The 19840-nt window shown below is 40.6% G+C and overlaps 1 long non-coding RNA gene across 2 annotated transcripts in view; it reads right to left on the reverse strand.

The window, feature by feature from the left end:
* Nucleotides 1-243: 243 nt before the first annotated feature.
* Nucleotides 244-19840, reverse strand: part of LOC109550744 (uncharacterized) — a 121830-nt gene continuing 102233 nt past the window's right edge. For both annotated transcript variants that reach the window (XR_004526959.2, XR_012332461.1), the window contains exon 4: nucleotides 244-808. This is a non-coding gene — a long non-coding RNA (uncharacterized lncRNA). The remainder of the gene's footprint in view (nucleotides 809-19840) is intronic.

The raw sequence follows: 19840 nt of genomic DNA on the forward strand, positions 1-19840 counted from the left end.
TGGCACCAGTACCAGGTGTCCGTGGGAGGCAGAGGGGAGAAAACTGAGAAAGACGTAACACAACAGGTTTCTCAGTCCCTCCCCTGTCTTATGGATGCTCTTAGCGCCCAGCATGGATTCCCTACGACTGATAAAATCATCAGTAAGAAGAGCCACCCACCATGAGCCACCTCCCAGGAAGGCTCTCCTTAGCAAGAATGAATGCTTTCTTCCAGCATGGAATGCTTAGCGTGAGGCAAAGATTTTATTTGGGAAGCAGCCTGGGGTAAAGAAAAGAACTGGAGTCAGAAAAACTGGGGTCCTTTCCAGCTTTGCCACACTCTAAGGAATAACCCCAAGTAAGTTACTTTTTGCACTAAACCGCCCTCCAACATCTGCAGGGGGCCCAGCTAGCTTCAGGTCTCAACCCCTCCTGACCAGGTTAACTAAGTCACCTTGTGCCCTGTTACACGATGTGACAATCCCACTCTTCCAACCTGTTTGTGCCCACCAGTGATGCCCGTCTTCCTGCTGATCCAGCTGTAACTGAGTCCAAGCTCATACTGCTTGTTGCACAACAAGCCAATCAATCGAGAGATGAGGTGTTGGGACGAGGAATAGTGACTTTATTGGGAAAGCCAGCAGACCAAGAAGATGGTGAACTAATGTCCTAAAGAACCATCTTCCCTGAGTTAGAATTCAGGCTTCTTTTATACTAAAAGGGGAGAGGGTAAAGTCCTGGTTCCAGTCAGACTCCAGAGGGGATGCGCTGATTTCTTCTTTCCTGCAGCCACTCCTAGGTGGGCCTGGTCGGGAGGTTTCCTGTGAGCTAAACAAAGGCATTTTAGCTTAGTGCTCATTACATGGGAGGCAGATTCCCCAGAGGTGGGCCATTATTTGTGTGTGTGTGAATTAGTTATACATATACATATCTACTTTTTTTTAGATTCTTTTCCCATATAGGTTATTACAGAGTATTGAGTAGGGTTCCCTGTGCTATACAGTAGGTCCTTGTTGATCATCTATTTTAGGTATAGTAGTGTGTATATGTTAATCCCAACCTCCGAATTTATCCGCCCCACCTCTCCCCATTATGTATAATTTAAGTTTATAGGCAACATCCCTTTAGAGATTAGCTTGTAGCAAAGGCAATAGAATACAAAGGTTAAAGTAAAAGAAATGGATCCAATATGAAGTCGGATTTTTTCTTCCCTGTTACTCAGTCTTGACAATCTGAGATGTATCACTGATGGGTCTCATCTGCCACATCTGCTAACTCCCCAGACATTGTAGTATTTGCCTCTGGAGTCTGCTGCCTCCCATCTCTATTCCACACACCGACTGCCACTCCCAAGTCTAAGTCCTCCTGGAACCCTGCTCTGGCTTGGTTCCTACATCCCTTGGTTCCTACAGATTCCAGGCTCTGCTCACTTCACTGCCCCTAAAGATTTCTGACTCTCCTTGCATCGGAGAGCAGACCCTGGCGGTTGTCTACCCAGGAGCCCTGAGGTAGACTTACCATTACTGTGAAGCCACTGAAGCTGAAACTCCCAGGCCACTCACTGGGCTGGGCTCCCTTCCAAAGCCCGGGAAAAAGCAAGCATCTCACTTTCAAAGTTACATATGTGTGTAAGATATTTTCACCACAATTGGGTGTGACCACTGTCATTTTCCACCCCAGTTTCCCTCCCTCACACTTCCCCCCGCTGTTGAATGGTGGCAGGGTGTCTGTGGGTAGTTTATGGTGTACTGATAAGGGGAAGTGAAGTTGGGGATACATTCAGTCTGGTTTTAGTAGACTATGTTTATGTGGTTCACTGCAAGGTAAACCCACATTGGCTTAAAGCAAATAGTGAGGTTTAGGAACCATTCGGATTACATCCAGAGAGGTTTTTTTTAAAGCTGTAATACATTAAAAAGAAAATATAAATTGTGAATAAAAGTTACCAGTAGACTTTTGGATTATTTGATGATTTGATTAATAATTCAAATCATGGGAAACAATTTTAATTTCTTAATCGTTTGGCACAAAATACTGACACCAACAAATTCAGCACAAAACTCACAACATACATTAGAGTGAGGACATTGGCAACTAAGTGCTTTATGAGTGTCATGAATAAAAGATTAGTCAACACACTAGGCACAGGACAACACATAAGAGAACTTGAAATACCCTGAGACCTTACATCTCATTTATGAAAGAAATGGGTGGCAGTGTCTTCAATTTTAGCAACAATCCTAAATCTTTAGTGGCATTACTAATAGCAAGTTGTCAAGCTGAAAGACATTTTTTAAAACTACCAATTTTAAAAATATTTTGATCTACCACATTGGGAAAAGACTGAATTATCTTTCTATCATCACTGTAAAAATTATATAAAATCATTGTCAGGTGAAGAGGGTTTTAAAGAAAATGTTTCATAGGGATGTGCCAAGCAGTTATTTAAAATGTTATTATTTTATTTATTTTTGTTCCTAATTTTGTATTCATAACTTTATATACCTACTCTTAAAGAGGGAGCCCAGAGCATATAAACATCTAGCAACATAAAATTGGATCTGCCTTGCCAGTAGTCAATACCCCTTCCTCTCTCCTAAGAGAATTCAAATTTTTTTCAGGGACCCACTTTCCTCCATTTAACCCTCAGTTTCAAGGAAGATGGTTCCAGCCCCTGTCTCATGGGGTTGCATTCCTTCTGCCAGCAATTGCCTTAAGCATACACATGTGATACAATTCTGACCAACAGAAAGGACAAAGGTCTAAGGCAGATTTAGGAAAAGGTTTATATCTTTGATTAAAGAAAAAAGAAAAGCCATTCAGAGGGGATGCCCTATCTTTGTCATCTAGACATTGTTGTGTTTGGATGTGATGTGTGGAACTGGAGCAGCTATCTTGTGACCATGAGGAAAGCTAGTCTCAGGACAACCCGTCAGAGAATGACATAGGGAAAAGTGCCAACCCAGGCTTTACATGCAGACTTCTGTGTGAAGTCATAATATATTTTTCTCTCTGTTAAAGCCATATAAGTCAAGTTTTCCATTATTTGCAGCTCAAAGCATCTCAGCTGATACACTTACTGGCATGGCTTTCCAGTGCCTCCAACAAGTCTCTTACGGGCGATTTTCTAGTTCTCTGTAGTCTTGCCCTACCCTACGTATCTTACCATATTCCCAGGTCTCCCAAACACACACACGCTCTAATCTTAATGGGACACCACGGTACACATGGTACACACTCCTTCCCACACTACTATGAATGAGAAATTAGTCACATGCCCTGTCTAGTTTTCCCTCCCCTTTATCCTCAGGGTACCATATCCAACTCAAGCTGTAAGGTCCACATGAAGACTTCTCTGATTATTTCAGCTTACTCATCTCTCTCCTGTATATTTCTATATCTATAGTTCTTTATCATATAATATGGCATATAATATTGAATTATACAAAATAATCAAAAATATCTCATCCCTTTTAGTCTCCTCTCATTAATTATAGCTCCATGAAGGTATCCTTTCTATCTCTAAAGATATAGTAAGAATTCTAAAAACACTTATCCAAATTCCATCATCTTAGAAATACTTTGTAATTAAAATTACTTACAGTACCAACAATATTTTTTCAACAACTTTCCTGTCAGTTATGTGCACAGTATGGCTTGAAAAAAATTTCCAAACATGTTTAAAGTTCAGCCCACCTCAAGAGCTAAAGATGCCTGATGCTACAACCCAAGCACAACACTGAAGACCTTGTAAAATGAATAAGAACTAAGAGCAATGTTAGGTCTGAAATGCAATTCTTTCCATTTATGTATAAATGTGAATGAGTTTTTTCATAATGAATAACACAATAGTTGCCTTATAAACTACTTAAAATGATTTTTAAATAATCACTTACCTCTCATTGCTGTGTGTTGAGTGGCTAAATTAGCACTATCTTTGAAAATGAAGACAGATACATATGTATTCTATATAGGCAAAGGCTAAAACAAGACAGGCAGCTGCATTTTAGCTGGCATCTAGCCTTGAGTTATGGCCAATATATAATGCATATATTTTATTTTTTTTGTCACTGAAACATACTTTTGTATTTGACTTTATGGTGGTATATTTGCAAACATCCCTCCTGTCTGTGGATTTTAAGTGTACAGGTTTCTCTCTTCTGAGTTTTGAGTCAAGAAATCTGCTTGCTGGAGCTTGTGAACCACACCAGGATCTCCTGCCATCCTCCACCCCCACGTTCCCCACCTCTCCCCTCCACGCCCTTTGGCATAGAGAGCTCCTCCACATGCATTGAAACACTCAAGAAATGCCCACTGATACACATCTACATGTATTTATTCATTTATGAACCTAGGGGAAGAATAGGAATTATGACACAGTTGTAGAGAATGGACTTGAGGACACGGTGGGGGGGAAGGGTAATCTGGGATGAAGTGAGAGAGTAGCACTGACATATATACACTACCAAATGTAAAATAGATAGCTAGTGGGAAGCAGCCGCATAGCACAGGGAGATCAGCTCGGTGCTTTGTGACCACCTAGAGGGGTGGGATAGGGAGGGTGGGAAGGAGGCGCAAGAGAGAGGGGATGTGGGGATATATGTATCCATATAGCTGATTCACTTTGTTATACAGCAGAAACTAACACAAAAATGTAAAGCAATTATACTCCAATCAAGATGTTAAAAAAATAAAATAATAATGGTACAAAAGGACAAAAAGGTAACTATGGGAGGTAACATATGTTAATTAGTTTGATTATGGTAATCATTTCACAGTGTACACATATATCCAAACATCATGTTGTATTTTGCAAATATATACATTTTTATTCGTCAAAAATAAGATTTTTTTAAATCTAAAAAAATAAATGGTAACTTTTATGTAATGTATATTTTACCATGATAAAAAAAAAAATGAAGCTGGAGATTTGCTTCTATCATAGACTAGAAGTTAGTGTAATGTACTTTTACTGTGTTTACCTCACAGGGAGCTAGGCAATGACTCAGTGTCATTCATCATCCCCACACACTTTGGATGTGGGAAGGACTGATTTGTACTTGGATAGGAAGGGTGCTGGAACTGAGAAATAAGCTATAAATAAAACCATGACAAGTGTCTTTTTAAAACCTTGAATTAGAGTCTAGATTTCAAATTGCATCTTATTTTATCTGAACAGGATCACTTTCTGTAAGCAAGAATCTGTCTGCATTAGTTTATGATCCCCTCAAGGCCAAGATATGCCTTTACCTGTCTTTTCAGTACACTCTCAGTACCTCTCATGTGAAAATACTATTACATTATTGGGAAAATTGATGAGAGAAGTCTAATGTAACTAGAGTGCCCACCACCCAAAACCTTTACGGAAACACTAGAAGTTAAAATGCTAAAGACTCTACTCAAATGGAGGTCAGATTCAATTAAATGGAGTCTTCCAAACTTTCAAAGCCAGTCAGTTTTCTTCTGCTTCAGAGAGCTTTCTTTTTCATTTCTTTTTCCTTAATTTTCTAAAAGTTTTAATTATGGTAAAATATGCAAATAAAAATTACCATCTAATTATTTTAAGCCTATAGCTCATCAGTGTTAAGTATATACACATTGTTGTGTAAACAGTCTCCAGAACTTTTTCATCTTGCAAAACTGAAACTCTATACCCATTAAATAACTCCCCATCCCCTCTTCCCTCAGTCCCTGGTAGCCATCATTCTATTTTCTGTCTCTAAATTTAACAACACTGGATACTTCCTATAGGTGGAATCCTACAGTATTTGTCTTTTTGTGACAGGCTTATTTCACTTAGCATAATGTCCTCAAGGTTCATCCATGTTGTAACATGTATTAGAATCTCCACCGTTTTTAAGGCTAAATAATATTCCATTGTATATATATGCCACATTTTGTATATCTACTCATCCACTGAGGGACACTTGGGTTATTTCCACTGCTTGGCTACTGTGGTTGCTATGAATATGGGTGTACCAATATCTCTTGGAGGCTTTGCTTTCAATTCTTTTGGGTACATACCCAGAAGTGGAATTGCTGGATCATATGATAGTTCTATTCTTAATTTTTTAAGGAACCACCACAATGTTTTCCATAGTGACCTCACTATTTTATATTCCCACCACCAGTGCATGGGGGTTTCAATTTCTCCACATTCTTGTCAACACTTGTTATTTTCTAATTTGTCAATAGTAACCATCTTAATGGGTATGAGGTGGTATCTCATTGTGGGTTTTTTTTTTAACTTAATAGACTTTATCTTTTAGAGCTGTTTCAGGTTCACAGAAAAATTGAACAGAAAGTACAGAGAGTTCCCGTACGTTCACTTCCTCCACACATGCACAACCTCCCATACTGTTAACATTCTGAACCCAAGTGGTATGTTTGTTACAACTGATGAACCTATGTTGACACATCATAATCACCCAGAGTCCATAGCTTACCTTAATGTACACTGTTGGTGTTGTACATTCTATGGATTTTAACAAATGTACAATGATGTTTGTCCACCATTATAGTATCATACAGAATAGTTTCACTGCCCTAAAATTCCTCTGTACTCTACCTATTCATCCCTCATTTTCTAGCACCATTTGTCCATAGTTTTGCTTTTTCAAAGATGTCATGTAGTTGGAATGGTACAATGTATAGCCTTTTTGGATTGGCTTCTTTCACTTGTTAATATGCATTTAAAGTTCCAGAGAGCTTTCATTTTGACTACCTTATTCTCACTTAAGTTTGCTTCTCACTTTGTCTATGATCTCTAATGAAAACATCACTAAAAGAAGGAAACTTCCCAGGCTCCACAAAAACATGGTTGTCAGTGGCCTATCAGCCATTGCTGGAAGTCTGGACCAAAGAGATGCAAGACATCTCCCTAGGAAGAAAGGAAATCCAAGGCCAAATTTTGCCTTGATCAGATTCCCCTTTAGCCTAATCTCATAGCATAGCCTCCCATATCCAAGAAATCTGCCACTGTTGGTCAACGGTGGCCATGTTATATTAGCAATGTTAGATAACATGAGATGTTTTAATGGAAGAATTTTAGAACCCTGTACAAACTCTTTTAATCTCCAAACACTTGAAAACTAAATGATACACATCTTTTTTTAAAAATTCCATGAATCAAACAGGATGTCTCATAGGAAATAAAATAAGACATAGAACATAGAGAATTTCAATGAAATGGAAGCTGTTTTTTCAAAAAGAAAAATCAACAAAATTGATCAACCTCTAGCAAAACTGACAAAAAAAAAAGAGAGAGAGAGAAGGCACAAATTACCAATATCAGGAATGAAACAGAGGATAGTACTACAAATCCTACAGACATCAAAAAGATAATAAGGGAATACTACCAACAACGTTTTTCACATAGATATGACAACTTAGAGGATATGAACCAGTTTCTCAAAAAGCACAAATAATCACAACTCATGCAATATGAAACAGATAATTGGAAAACTACACAACTATTAAGAAATTGGATTGGTAAAACTCCCAAAAAGAGATCTCCAGGTCTAGATGTTTTCATTGCAAATTTTCCCAAATGTTTAAAGAATTAACACTAATTCTACACAATGTCTTCCAGAAACCAGGAGAGAAGTGTACACTTCTCAATATTTTTAATGAAGTTAATGTTACCCTGATACCAAAACCAGACAAAGACAGTAAGATAAGGCAAAAAAAGTAAGTAAAATGCTTACAGATGGGAAAGGAAGAAATAAAATTGCCTCCATTTTGAGATTATTTGATTGTCTACAAAGAAAATTTCAAGAAATCCACCCCCCAAAAAATCCTAAAACTAATTACTGAATTCAGCAAGATCAGGGGATACAAGATCAACATACAAAAGTCAGTTGTATGCCTATATATTAATTGTGAACACATGATAACTGAAATTAAAAATACAATTTATAATAACTCAAAAAATGAAATACTTAGGGGTAAATCTAACAAAACATGTACAGGACTCAATGGCTGAAAACATCAGAACACTGGTGAAAGAAATCAAAGATATGGTATGTCTCATATGGACATGGATTGGAACCCTCCACCCAGTAAAGATGAAAGTTGACAAAAAGATTTAGTTTGATTTCTATCAAAATACTAGCAAGAGTTTTTATATTTAAGACAAGATTATTCTTAAGTTTATATGGAAATGCAAAAGGAACTAGAATAGCTTAACAATATTGAAAATGAAGATTGAAACAGAAAGAGTGACCCAATTTCAAGACATTATATAGCTACATGAATCAAGTCTATGTGGTATTGGTGGAAAGATAGACTCATTGGAACAGAAGAGAGAACCCAGAAATAGACATACAAATATACTCGACTTTTTGACAAAGGTGAAAAGGAATTCAGTGGAGGAAGGATAGTTCTCTCGACAAATGGTGCTGGAACAAGTGGAAATCCATAGACCATAAAAATGAGCCTCAATCTGAGTTTATACCTTATACAAAATTTAACTCAAAATGCATCATGGACTTAAACATAAAATGTAAAACTATAAAACTTTTGGAAGAAAACTTAGGAAGAAATCTTCAGGATCTAGGGCTAGGCAAGGCTTGATTCCAAAAGTATGGTTCATTAAAGAAAAAATTGGAAAATTGGACTTCATCAAAATTTAAAACTTTTGCTCTGTGAAAGAATCTGTTAAGAGAATGAAGAGACAAGCTACAGACTGGGAGAAAATAGTTGCAAACCACATATCAGACAAAGGACTACCATCTACAATATATAATGAATTCTAGAACTCATTAAGAATAAAACAATCTGAATAGAAAATAGTCAAACATCATGTACAGATATTTCACCAAAGAGGATGTACAGGGGGCAAATAAGCACATGAAAAGAAGTTCAGCATCATTAGCGACTAGGGAAAGGCAAATTAAAACCACAATAAGATATCACTACACACATAATCTGAATGGTTAAAATAAAATATAGCAAGAAAGACAAATGCTGGGGAAGATGCCAAGAAACTGGATGACGGATACATTGCTGGTGGGAATGTAAGATGGTACAGCCACTCTGGAAAAGAGTTTGGCAATTTTGAAAAAAACTAAACATAAACTATCATATAGCCCAGCACTTATGCTCCTGGGTATTTTTTACAGAAAAATGAAAACGTATGGTCATACAAAAACTGTACATGAATGTTCATAGCAGCTTTATTCCTAATAGCAAAAAACTGGAAACAGCCCAAATGCCCTTCAACACATGAATGATTAAACAAACTGCAGTGTATTGATATCATACAATATTACTTAGCAGGAAAGGAATTAATAATTGATACATCAACAACTTGCGTGAGTCTCCAGAGAAATATGTTAAGGGGTAGTCAATTATGATAGGATACATACATATGATTCCACTTACCTAACATTCTTTTTTTAATTTATTTTTTCCAGCTTTATTAAGGTATAATTTATATACAGCATTGTATCAGTTTAAGATGTACAGTATAATGATTTGACTTGGATGCATCATAAGGTGATTACCATGATAAGTTTTGTGAACATCTATTTGAATTAGTGTTTTCATTTTTTTCCAGATATAGACTGAGGAGTGGAATTGCTGGATCATATGGTGGTTTTATTTTTAATTTTTTGAGAAATCTCCATACTGTTTTCCATAGTGGCTGTACCAATTTACATTCCCACCAACAGTGCACAAGAATTACCTTTTCTCCACATCCTCCCCAACACTTGTTATTTGTTGTCTTTTTGATAATGGCTATTCTGACAGGTGTGAGGTGATATCTCACTGTGGTTTTGATTTGCATTTCCCTGACGATTAGTGATGTTTTCATGTGCCTGTTGGCCATCTGTATGCCTTTTTTGGAAGAATGTCTATTCAGATCCTCTGCTCATTTTTGATTGGGTTGCTTTTTTTTTTTAATGTTGAGTCATATGAGTTCTTTGTATATTTTGGATATTGACCATTTATCAGATACATCATATGCAAATAGCTTCTCCCATTCAGTAAGTGGCCTCATCATTTTGTTGATAGTTTCCTTCTCTGTGCAAAAGTTTTTAGTTTAGTATAGTCTCATCTGTTTATTTTTGCTTTTGTTTCTCTTGGTTGAGGAGACATATCCAAAAAAATCACTAAGACCAGTGTCAAAGTGCATATTGTCTTGTGTTCTTCTAGAAGTTTTATGGTTTCAGGTTTTATACTTAAGTCTTTAATGCATTTTGAATTTATTTTTTTGCATGGTGTGCGACAGTAGTCCAGTTTGATTCTTTTGCATGCACCTGTCCAGTTTTCCCAACACCGTTTACAGAAGAAGCTGTATTTTCTCTATTGTACATTCTTGCCTTTTTTGTCATAGATTACCCATGTAAGTGTGGGTTCATTTCTGGACTCTCTATTCTGTGCCTGTTTTTGTGCTAGTACCATACTGTTTTGTTGGCTGTAGCTTTGTAGTATAGTTTGCAATCGGGGAGCATGATACCTCCAGCTTTGTTCTTCTTTCTCAAGATTGTTTTGGCTATTCAGGGTCTTTTGTGTTTCCATACAAAAAAATTATTTGTTCTAGTTCTGTGAAAAATTCCCTTGGTGTTTTGATAGAAATGGCACTGAATCTGTAGATTGCCTTGCGTAGTATGATGATTTTAACAATATTAATTCTTCCAGTCTAAGAACATGGTATATCTTTCCATCTGTTTGTATTGTCTTCAATTTCTTTCATCAGTGTCTTATAGTTTTCCGAGTACAGGTCTTTTACCTTTTTAGGTAGATTAATTCCCAGGTATTTTATTCTTCTATGAGTTTGTAAATGGAATTGTTTCTTTAATTTCTGCTTCTTACAGTTCATTGTTAGAATATAGAAATGAAACCGATTTCTGTATATTAATTTTTTATCCTGAAAATTTACCAAATTCATTGATGAGCTCTAGTAGTTTTTTGGTGGCATCTGTAGGATTTTCTATGTATAGTATCATGTCATCTGCAAACAGGGACACTTTTACTTCTTCCTTTCCAATTTGGATTACTTTTATTTCTTTTCTTTTTTCTTTCTTCTGACTGCTGTTGCTAGGACTTCTAACACTATTTTGAATAAAAGTGGTGAGAGTGAGCATCCTTGCTTTGTTCCTGATCTTAGAGAAATGCTTTCAGATTTTCATCACTGAGTATGACATTAGCTGTGGGCTTATCATATATAGCCTTTATTATGGTGAGGTATATCCCCTCTATACCCACTTTGTTGAGAGTTTTTATTGTAAATGGATGATGAATTTTGTCAAAAGATGTTTTCACATCTATTGAGATAACTGTATGATTTTTATTCTTCAATTAGTTAATATGATGTTTCACATTGATTGATTTTCAGATATTGAACCATCCTTGCATATCTCGGATAAAACCCACTTGATCATGGTGCATGAGCCTTTTAATGTATTGTTGAATTCGATTTGCTAATTTTGGTAAGGATTTTTACATCTATGTCCATCAGTGATATTGGTCTATAATTTTCTTTTTTTGTGTGATATCTTTTTCTGGTTTCGGTATCAGGGTGATGCTAGCCTCATAGAATGAGAAGCATTCCTTCAGAAGCATTCCTTTCTTTGGGGATTCCTGCACTTTCATTTTGGGGAAGCTGTTTTATTACTGATTCAATTTCATTACTGGTGATTGGTCTGTTCATATTTTCTATTTTTTCCTGGTTCAGTTTTGGATATAACATTCTTGAAATGACAAAATTATTGAAATGGAGAAGAGATTAGTGATTGCCAGGGGCTTATGGTCAGGGAGGGAAGTGCAGGTGGGAATTAGGAGTGTCTGTAAAAGGGCAAAATGAGGAATCCTCATGGTGATGGAAATGTTCTGTATTTTGACTGCATTAATGTCAATATCCTAGTTGTCATATTGTACTGTAGTTTTGCAAGATGTCACCATTGGGAGGAACTGGGCAAAGGGTATAAGGAATAGCTCTGTATTATTTAGTACAACTATATGTGAATCTACAATTAACTCAAAATAAAAAGTTTAATTTAAAAATGTTTTGTACATTGATTTGTTCAAACGTTTATTGAACATCTACTACAAGCCTCTCATTGTATTAAAACCAAATGAATCTCCAGAGTTTATAGCTGCCATTTCAACAGTGGGATTATAAAACAAGATCCAGGAGCTTTCCCATGGGCTGGAGAAAGGATTCTCTTGGGGGGTAAATTCAAATTGTGAGGCAGAAAACACTTCAATCAGCTCTCCAACAAATGAGAGAGAGTGTATTGATAAGTCTCTCTAGATGCATCCAGATGTTCAAAAACAATGGACGGGTTGAATAGTAAGTTCTCAGATCATTTTCCCCATCTGAGGCCAATTGGACCCTGTACCTTCAGCTTTGTTCTCTCAGGAGACAATGACCCTTCAGAGCCCTGTGTGATGCTGGCAGCCAGGATTTCGGGGCTCCCAAGGGAACTTGTCAAATTAGCCTCAGCCCAGAGCATGCTGGGAGAGGGAGAAGGTGTCACAGGGGTTAAGAGTACCAGCTTTGGACCTGCAAGTATCTTGTTCTTGTTCTTTCCCTGCCATCTCTTGGTTGTGTAATCTTGGCCAAGTCACCTATCCTTCTGAACCTTACCTTTTCATCTACAAAGTGAATCATTTATTTCCTGGGGTTGTTCTTTCATTTGTTTAATACATTTTAATGGAGCACCTACAATGGCAGGCACTGTTGAAACCACTAGAGAAACTGCAGTAAACACCACAAATTAGGGAGGAAGGGAGGGAGGGAAGAAGAAGGGAAGAAAGAAATTCCTGTCTTTATGGAATTTACATACTATTAGGAGTATTCAGAGGACAAATGAAATACATAGTACATTCAATAGTGATAAACACTTTTTGGAAAGAAAAGGGTGGGACAGAAAGGAAGACAGAATGTGCTAAGGAACAGGGTGGGACTTTGATTTGGGAAAATGTGGTCAGGTAAGTCCTCATGAGAAAGGTGACATTTTGAGCAAAGGTTATTAGGAACTGGGTGAGGAGGCCACACACCTGTTTGGAATTTTGGATGAGAAAAAGAGAGTAGTCAAGGGATGACTGTGTAATGTGCTCCACACAATACCTGGGATATTGTTGGTGTTCAAGTGAGAGAGAGACAGAAAAGGCACTTAGCAAGGTGTTACCAGACTTAGCAGAATGAATTCTACCCACAATATTGGAAATGCAGGTGGTTTCGGGTGTAATAAAAAACAAGTCACTGCCTGAGTGCTCTGCGATCCAAGGCTTTGTCTCAAAGTGTGGCCTACAATTCAGCAGCATCAGCATCGCCAGGAGCTTGTTAGGAATGCAGATCCTCAGGCCCCACCTGGGACCTTGCTGCATCAGAATTTCTGGGGCTGGGGCACACTCACCAGCTCTTTAGGGCACGCGGGTGATACTCGAATTTTGAGAACCACAGGTCTAGAGGGAACACAAGAACGCTTCCCATGTGACTTTGAGGATGACACTCAAAGCAACTCTAGCACATTATCTCAATCCTTACCCCAAGGTAAATTCTCAGAGAATTCAGGCAGACCTGCAACGCAGACCCATCTCCATTAGCCCCAAACCTCATGTTCTTTCCACTGCTCTCACACCTTCACTTGACATCAACACAAACACACAGCAAAGAGGGGGTGTGCCCTTTACCCTGAGGCTCCCTGCACCCTGTTAGTTGTTTAGGGTCTCCAGGGTGTTGGCACGTTCCAGTATCCCCATGGAGACCACGGACTCTGCAATCCCTTCTTGGAGATTACTGGACACACAATTAAAAACAGAAAAGGCAGTATCTTGCTCACTTAAAGCCCAACTTTTTGCTTATAATAATTTTTTTTTAAAACCAAAGAGAAAACAACTTTAAAAAAATCAGTCCGGGGCTTCCCTGGTGGCGCAGTGGTTGAGAGTCCGCCTGTCGATGCAGGGGACACGTGTTCGTGCCCCGGTCTGGGAAAATCCCACATGCAGCGGAGCGGCTGGGCCCGTGAGCCATGGCCGCTGAGCCTGCGCGTCCGGAGCCCGTGCTCCGCAACGGGAGAGGCCACAACAGTGAGAGGCCTGCGTACCGCAAAAAAAAAAAAAAAAAAAAAATCAGTCCTCCATCTGAGCCTTCCCAGGTCTGTGGATTCTCTGCGGACTCTGGCGTCTGCGAGTCTATTAGTGACATTGGATGATGGCCCATGTGCTTCCAGGATCCTCCCGCACCGGAGGCGGCCCGTGGTCCTGCAGGCCTATTCAGTTTGTGCAGTGGAGGGGACACAGTTCCAAGGGTTAAGAGCTGGCAGCGGGGCACACAGAAGCCCAGCTACTGCCGCCACGGACCGTCATTCAGAGCCCCATGTAGGTCTCTTTTGTGCGGTGGGTGAGCTTTCCCACCATGGGTTCCGGTGACTTGGAATGCCAAGGGCCTAAACTTAATTAACTTCTCCAGGCCAGGACTCTTCCATCTCAGCCTGCATCCTGCTTCATGGGGCGGCAGGACGAAAGTGCTCTCTGCACAAACAGAGGCCAGGGACCTTAGTGGGAGCGTTGGCAAATACAACGGGGCCAGTGGCATCCTCATTAAACTCTGATTAGCAAGTGGACTTGATCCAGGCCAAATCAGAGCTGAATGAGATTTCTTTCTTTCTTCTTCTTTTTTTGCTGCCAGTTGATCAGATGTAGGCAATTAAGAACCCTCACACCTCCAGCCCTTGTATTTTTTTGAAGCAGGGAGCTCATACCAGTCAAGCCATAAAGACACTATTGTCCTAAGAACAATATTCCCCACTAATCTCACTTCTGGCAATTTACTTTTTCTTCCCAAGCAGATTTAGAAACTTAAAAAAAAAAAAATCCTTGAAAGAGTACGGGGGTGGAATACTCCATGGTATCTAATCCCATCGCAAAGTGGGAGTTTTCTTGTTCCATTCAGCTTTTCTTTGAATGAGCACTGGATAAATAAACTTCTACTGCATCGCCACATTGATGCAGAGACCGTGAGGACCCAATTATGCATATGGGGCGTGTGCATTCTAGTTTGCAAATCAAACACAAAGAAGGCAGCACAAGCGTTCCCTTGTAATCAGTTCTCACTACAAATTTACAAACCTGCGAGGTGAGATTGGCCTTTGTTAAGTATTTAAAAGCAATTATTACCTTTCTTTAATTTTCTGGTGGTAATTAGACTTCTGAATACAGTCCAACCTGATCTGTGCCTGGAAGGATTCTTGTGGCTCTCTGTGGTCCGGGGGAGGGGGGTGGTGAGGTGAAGGGGACCTTGGAGCCAGCCTTGCAGGGGTTCCTGAGAACTCCACAACTTTTCCAGCCTGAGGCCAAGAAGTCTGACAGGCAGACACTGAGAAGCTATGTCCTTTTTGCCTATAAAGACAGAAGATAAAAGACAACGGGAGAAGTGAGACGTGCAGAGAGCAATGGGAAAGACAGAAGTTCAGGGTGGCAGGGAAATAAGGCAACAGAAACTTGAGGCAGAAAAAAAGACAGTGAGGATTATCTAAAGCGAGGTAGAAAGGAGAGTCACCTCGCCGTTGTTACTGTGTTCACATTTTTATCCTCACTCACAGGATTCCTGTTAATGAGCCCGGCACCTCTGGGCACCCGGGCCTCAATGTCTTTGGGTTCTTACAATGAATGAAGACGCTAAGAGTCTCTCTGAAAAGCAAAATCAAAGGGGAAAGAAAGGAAGAGATTCCAAAAGCCCTGAAAAATAGCTAACCCCAAAGCTAACCCTTTCAGCAGGCCCCAAAGGTCATCTAACTTGGCAGGCAAGAGGGACCCAGGAAAGAATTGCAAACAGCTCCAGCCTGCCCAGACCCTAGGTGGAGGCTGGTCAGGAATTCCACACCCTGTGACAGTGCAGAGCCTGGCACTGTTCCTAATGGTTGGATCATCTCCTGAAAACTAAGGTTGACATATCCTCTGGATCTCTTATAAGGACAAACCATCTTTCAACTGTTGAGCTACTGAGGATTCGGATGGCTGTGCCCATGTCGGGGTAAGGAGGGGGGTCCTTTGTGTCTGGAGCTGGTAAGGGAACTAGACCAGAAGTCAGAGGTAAGTGGAGTTACTATGGAGGGAGCAAGGGTAGAAAGGACATAGGGTGGGCAATCTCACTGATGTCCAGGGAAACCCAAGGCAGAGTTCCTGGGCTATGAACCAACAAGAGGTGGGAGTTGCCATCCGCTCTATGGGTGCAAATTGTATCATTTCTCATCAGGTGCATCATTCTCTCCCAAGATGGAGGTGAGGAACCTCTCCCTTTTATAATGTAGTGTTTTGAGTCATTTAGACCTGGGTTCAGGTACTGGCTTGATACTTACCAGATGTGTGATGCTGGTAAAATTCCTTAAACTCTATGAGCCTTAGTTTGTCTGTTTGTTTGTTTTCCTAAGTAAAGAGAATCCCTCCTCAAGAGGATTAATTAAAATAAAGTATGTAACTTAACACTTGCCTGTGACAGACAATAAATAAGAAAAACATGGCAAAATTGTTCTAATAGATCTTTCAGGTCTGTTGATTCTGTTTAGGAGACCAGGCTAAAAAGAGAAGCAAGAAAAATAGCAATGTAACTGATGGAGAAAATAGATAGCTTTAATACACGTAGAGAGAGAGATGAATGCATTGCTATAATTCACAGTCAAATTCACACTTGTACTATATTAGGTACTGAGTGACCGTAACACGGCTTCTCCAGAGTCTCCACTGAGAATCAACTATTTGATAGGAGGTATAAATATGAACAAGCACCTTATCCAAGAAACTAACCTTGGGGGTGACTTAAGCAATGTAGCTCCCCTATGAGGCAGAATGCAATAAGAGGCAAAGGAGTTGAACAAAGAAACGCAGGGGCACATTGAGGAAGGAGAGATTAGTTCCAGATAGGAGGATTAGGGGAGGCTTTAGGTTGGAGCTGGCATTAAACCAAGACTTGGAGATAGGTAGAAATAAGAAGAAAGGGGCTTCTGAGAGGCAGGAAGCAGGAAATGCAAGGTACGCCTGAGAAATGATGAGCGAGGATGAGCCTGTGTCAATGGGTTAGGTGACAGGAGAGCTCATTTGTCTTGATGGGTTGGACCTTTATTTTGTCTGTGGTGGGTAGAATGGAATCGTTTGACTAATGTCACTGGAGGAGTATATGTGTGGATTGGAGGTGGGGAGACACCAAAAGCCAGGGGCCAGCAGAGTCCTTTACGGCAAGAGAATGGACAGTGGCCTGAAACAGGATGGTGGGAATTCATATAAGGGTGTGGATACAGGTACACAGGGAAATTGTCCTCAAGAGGACTGTCAATGTACTGAATGTAAGGGGCGAGGTAGAGGAAATCATTGTAGAGAACGTTGAAATCGGAGCCCGAGCACCACAAACACTGAAAGAGGAAGAGAATTGGGATGGTCAACATATTGAACTTGGGACCCCCTATGTAGGAGATGACAACATTTCAGCCAGTCATTTGTCAGGTCCTGCCTTTGTACGTATGGCTTTGAATCTCACAACTGAAATTAAGCCTAGGAACCTACCTTGAGAGCTGGGTTAATCAGGGTCAAGTATAGAAAACAGAACCGTGTCCAGGTCTCCTACACAAAGGGAATGTAATGCAGGGAATTAACACAGAGATGATGGAAGCACTGAGAGGCCAAACAGGAGATGTGAAGGCAACCCAGAAATTAGAACAGCAGGAAGCTGATACCTCCCCTGAGGCTGAAGGGACAATGAGTGAAGGAGGGGCCACCACACCCAAAAGCTTGAGCCATCTCACAGGAGCTTCTGGGGAGCTGGACACAGAACAGGAGGCTGTTCAGCAGAGAATGAGGCTTCATAGAGACCGTGTGCATGACAAAGAAGGCTCCCGCATTCTTCTCGCCTGACAAGGAGTGGGCTGCTGAGGGAGGATGGGTATCTTGGGGTGGAGGAAAGAGCAAGTGTGATGGTGCCTTGAGAAGAGATGGAAAAAGAGCAAGTACTACAGGCAGTAGCATCCCAGGGCTGGGCGAAATGAGAAAGGGGGCAGATGGCAGGGCAGGGAGAGAAAAGGTGCCTGCAGGCCCACCTCCTACTTCAGGCCTCCACTAAGCAGTGCCCGGCAGCCTCCAGGGCGCAAAAGCTGGGTGGATGGCCCCACCTCATGAGCTCTCTGCCTTCCTCGGGCCCTGACACAACAGGGTGGCCTTGTCCTAACTTCGCCACTGTACCATTTATTACTAAGGGAATCTGCCCCCCTGATGTCACTGTTACCCCATTCAGTGAGATCGTCAGTGAGCTATAGCACATCAATGATTTTGAAATATTTGTGTATGGCCTTTTCTCACACTTCTCTCTTTTTCTTGTTCAAAAAGTCTACTGATCATCAGTGCTCTTATTAAAGCTTTTCCAGAGATATTCATTGAAGGAAGCTAAGGAGCTTCTGGAAAATAAAGATTGTAAAGTGTCATCCAGGGGAACACCAAAGGTTATCTAATACAGTGTTTTCCAAAGAGTTCAGGTCTTAAGTATCACCCAGGCCTTTGTTAGAGTAATAGAAGAAAATCAATAAAATGCACCTAAACCATTGTAAAAAAGGCATAGCTTCTCTGGCCTTCATTCATATCTACTGAATCAGGACCTCAAGGTGATTCTTAAGATAAGATCCTGCAAGTGTAGGGAACACTGGTTTAATCCAACATTTTATTTAATCAACATTTCAAAGATGAGACCCAGAGAGGTGAGGCACTTCCCACGAGTTCACAGAAAGTAGGATGAGACTCCAGGGGCCTACACTCCCAGCCCAGCCCACCTTCTGATACTGCGTCCCGGGAGAGGATAGGGCTGTAGGTGAATCAACCCATGTTTTGGTGGGACAAGAGTTTTGGTGTTGATTTTTCTGTGCATACTTCAGAGAATGGTTGACATATATAGGTGTATGTATAGGTATACATATATACACATATATGTATATACACGGGGCCTAGAACTATCAGGTAATGAGAAAATATCCGGTGAATGAGTGAGTGGTGTTATCCCAGGAAGTGGCCAGGCGGCTTGTTTTCTCATCAAGGAAGTTATCACCATAGAGATTTTCTGCCCGGAAGCAAGACCTTCCCTCTGCAGAGCCTGTCGGCAACGGTAAGAGTGCCGATTTGCTGCGCTTTCCAAACCTGCCATGTTGAGGGAAGGATCTCTTTTGTATAAACCTGTGAATGGTTCTTTTACCGGCATTTCCCGGGAGTGAGGAAGTGTGAGGAGAGATCCGCAGAGTTAATTAACTACCCCACCTCCCTCCCTCCTGTTTGCCCAGCTCATTCAAACACATAAATGCCACTACAAACAACCACTAAATCTACGGAGGCTTGTTCTGGCTGTCAAACACAGCCGTAAAAATAATATGCCCTCCAGCAGGAGAGGGGAAAGCTAGGATGGCAAAGCACTCACTAATTTTCAACAATCCCTCCTTAGAGACATAATCTTCAGATAAATATTTAACTTGCTCCGTCTTTGGTCTTAGATTATTTACAAATCAGGCTTAAAAGGCGATTTAAAATGATCCTTCCCTGAGCTATTTGCACACCTAGAGTTGCCCCCGGGGGTAGGAACGAGCCTTCCCGGAGGCCGGAGGCTGGCCTGTGTGGCCATACAAGGCCTGCCAGCTGGTGGAGCAGGTGGGCTGGCGGGCGGTGGGCAGCCTGCGCTCCCTCTGTCAGGTCTCGGTGCCCTCCTGCCCTTGTGAGGCAAGGGCACGGGCGGGCCTGCCCTTAGAGAAAAGTGGGACAGAATTTCCATCGCACGGTCACTCAGAACACCAGGATTATGAGGAAAATGAGGCAAACCCTAATTCCTGGGGCTAAGGATTTGGAAAAGAAACTCTGCGAAAGAAGTTGGGATGCTAGCTCCTGAGC

This window comes from Tursiops truncatus, chromosome 6, assembly GCF_011762595.2.
Source record: "Tursiops truncatus isolate mTurTru1 chromosome 6, mTurTru1.mat.Y, whole genome shotgun sequence".
Classification (NCBI taxonomy): domain Eukaryota; kingdom Metazoa; phylum Chordata; class Mammalia; order Artiodactyla; family Delphinidae; genus Tursiops; species Tursiops truncatus.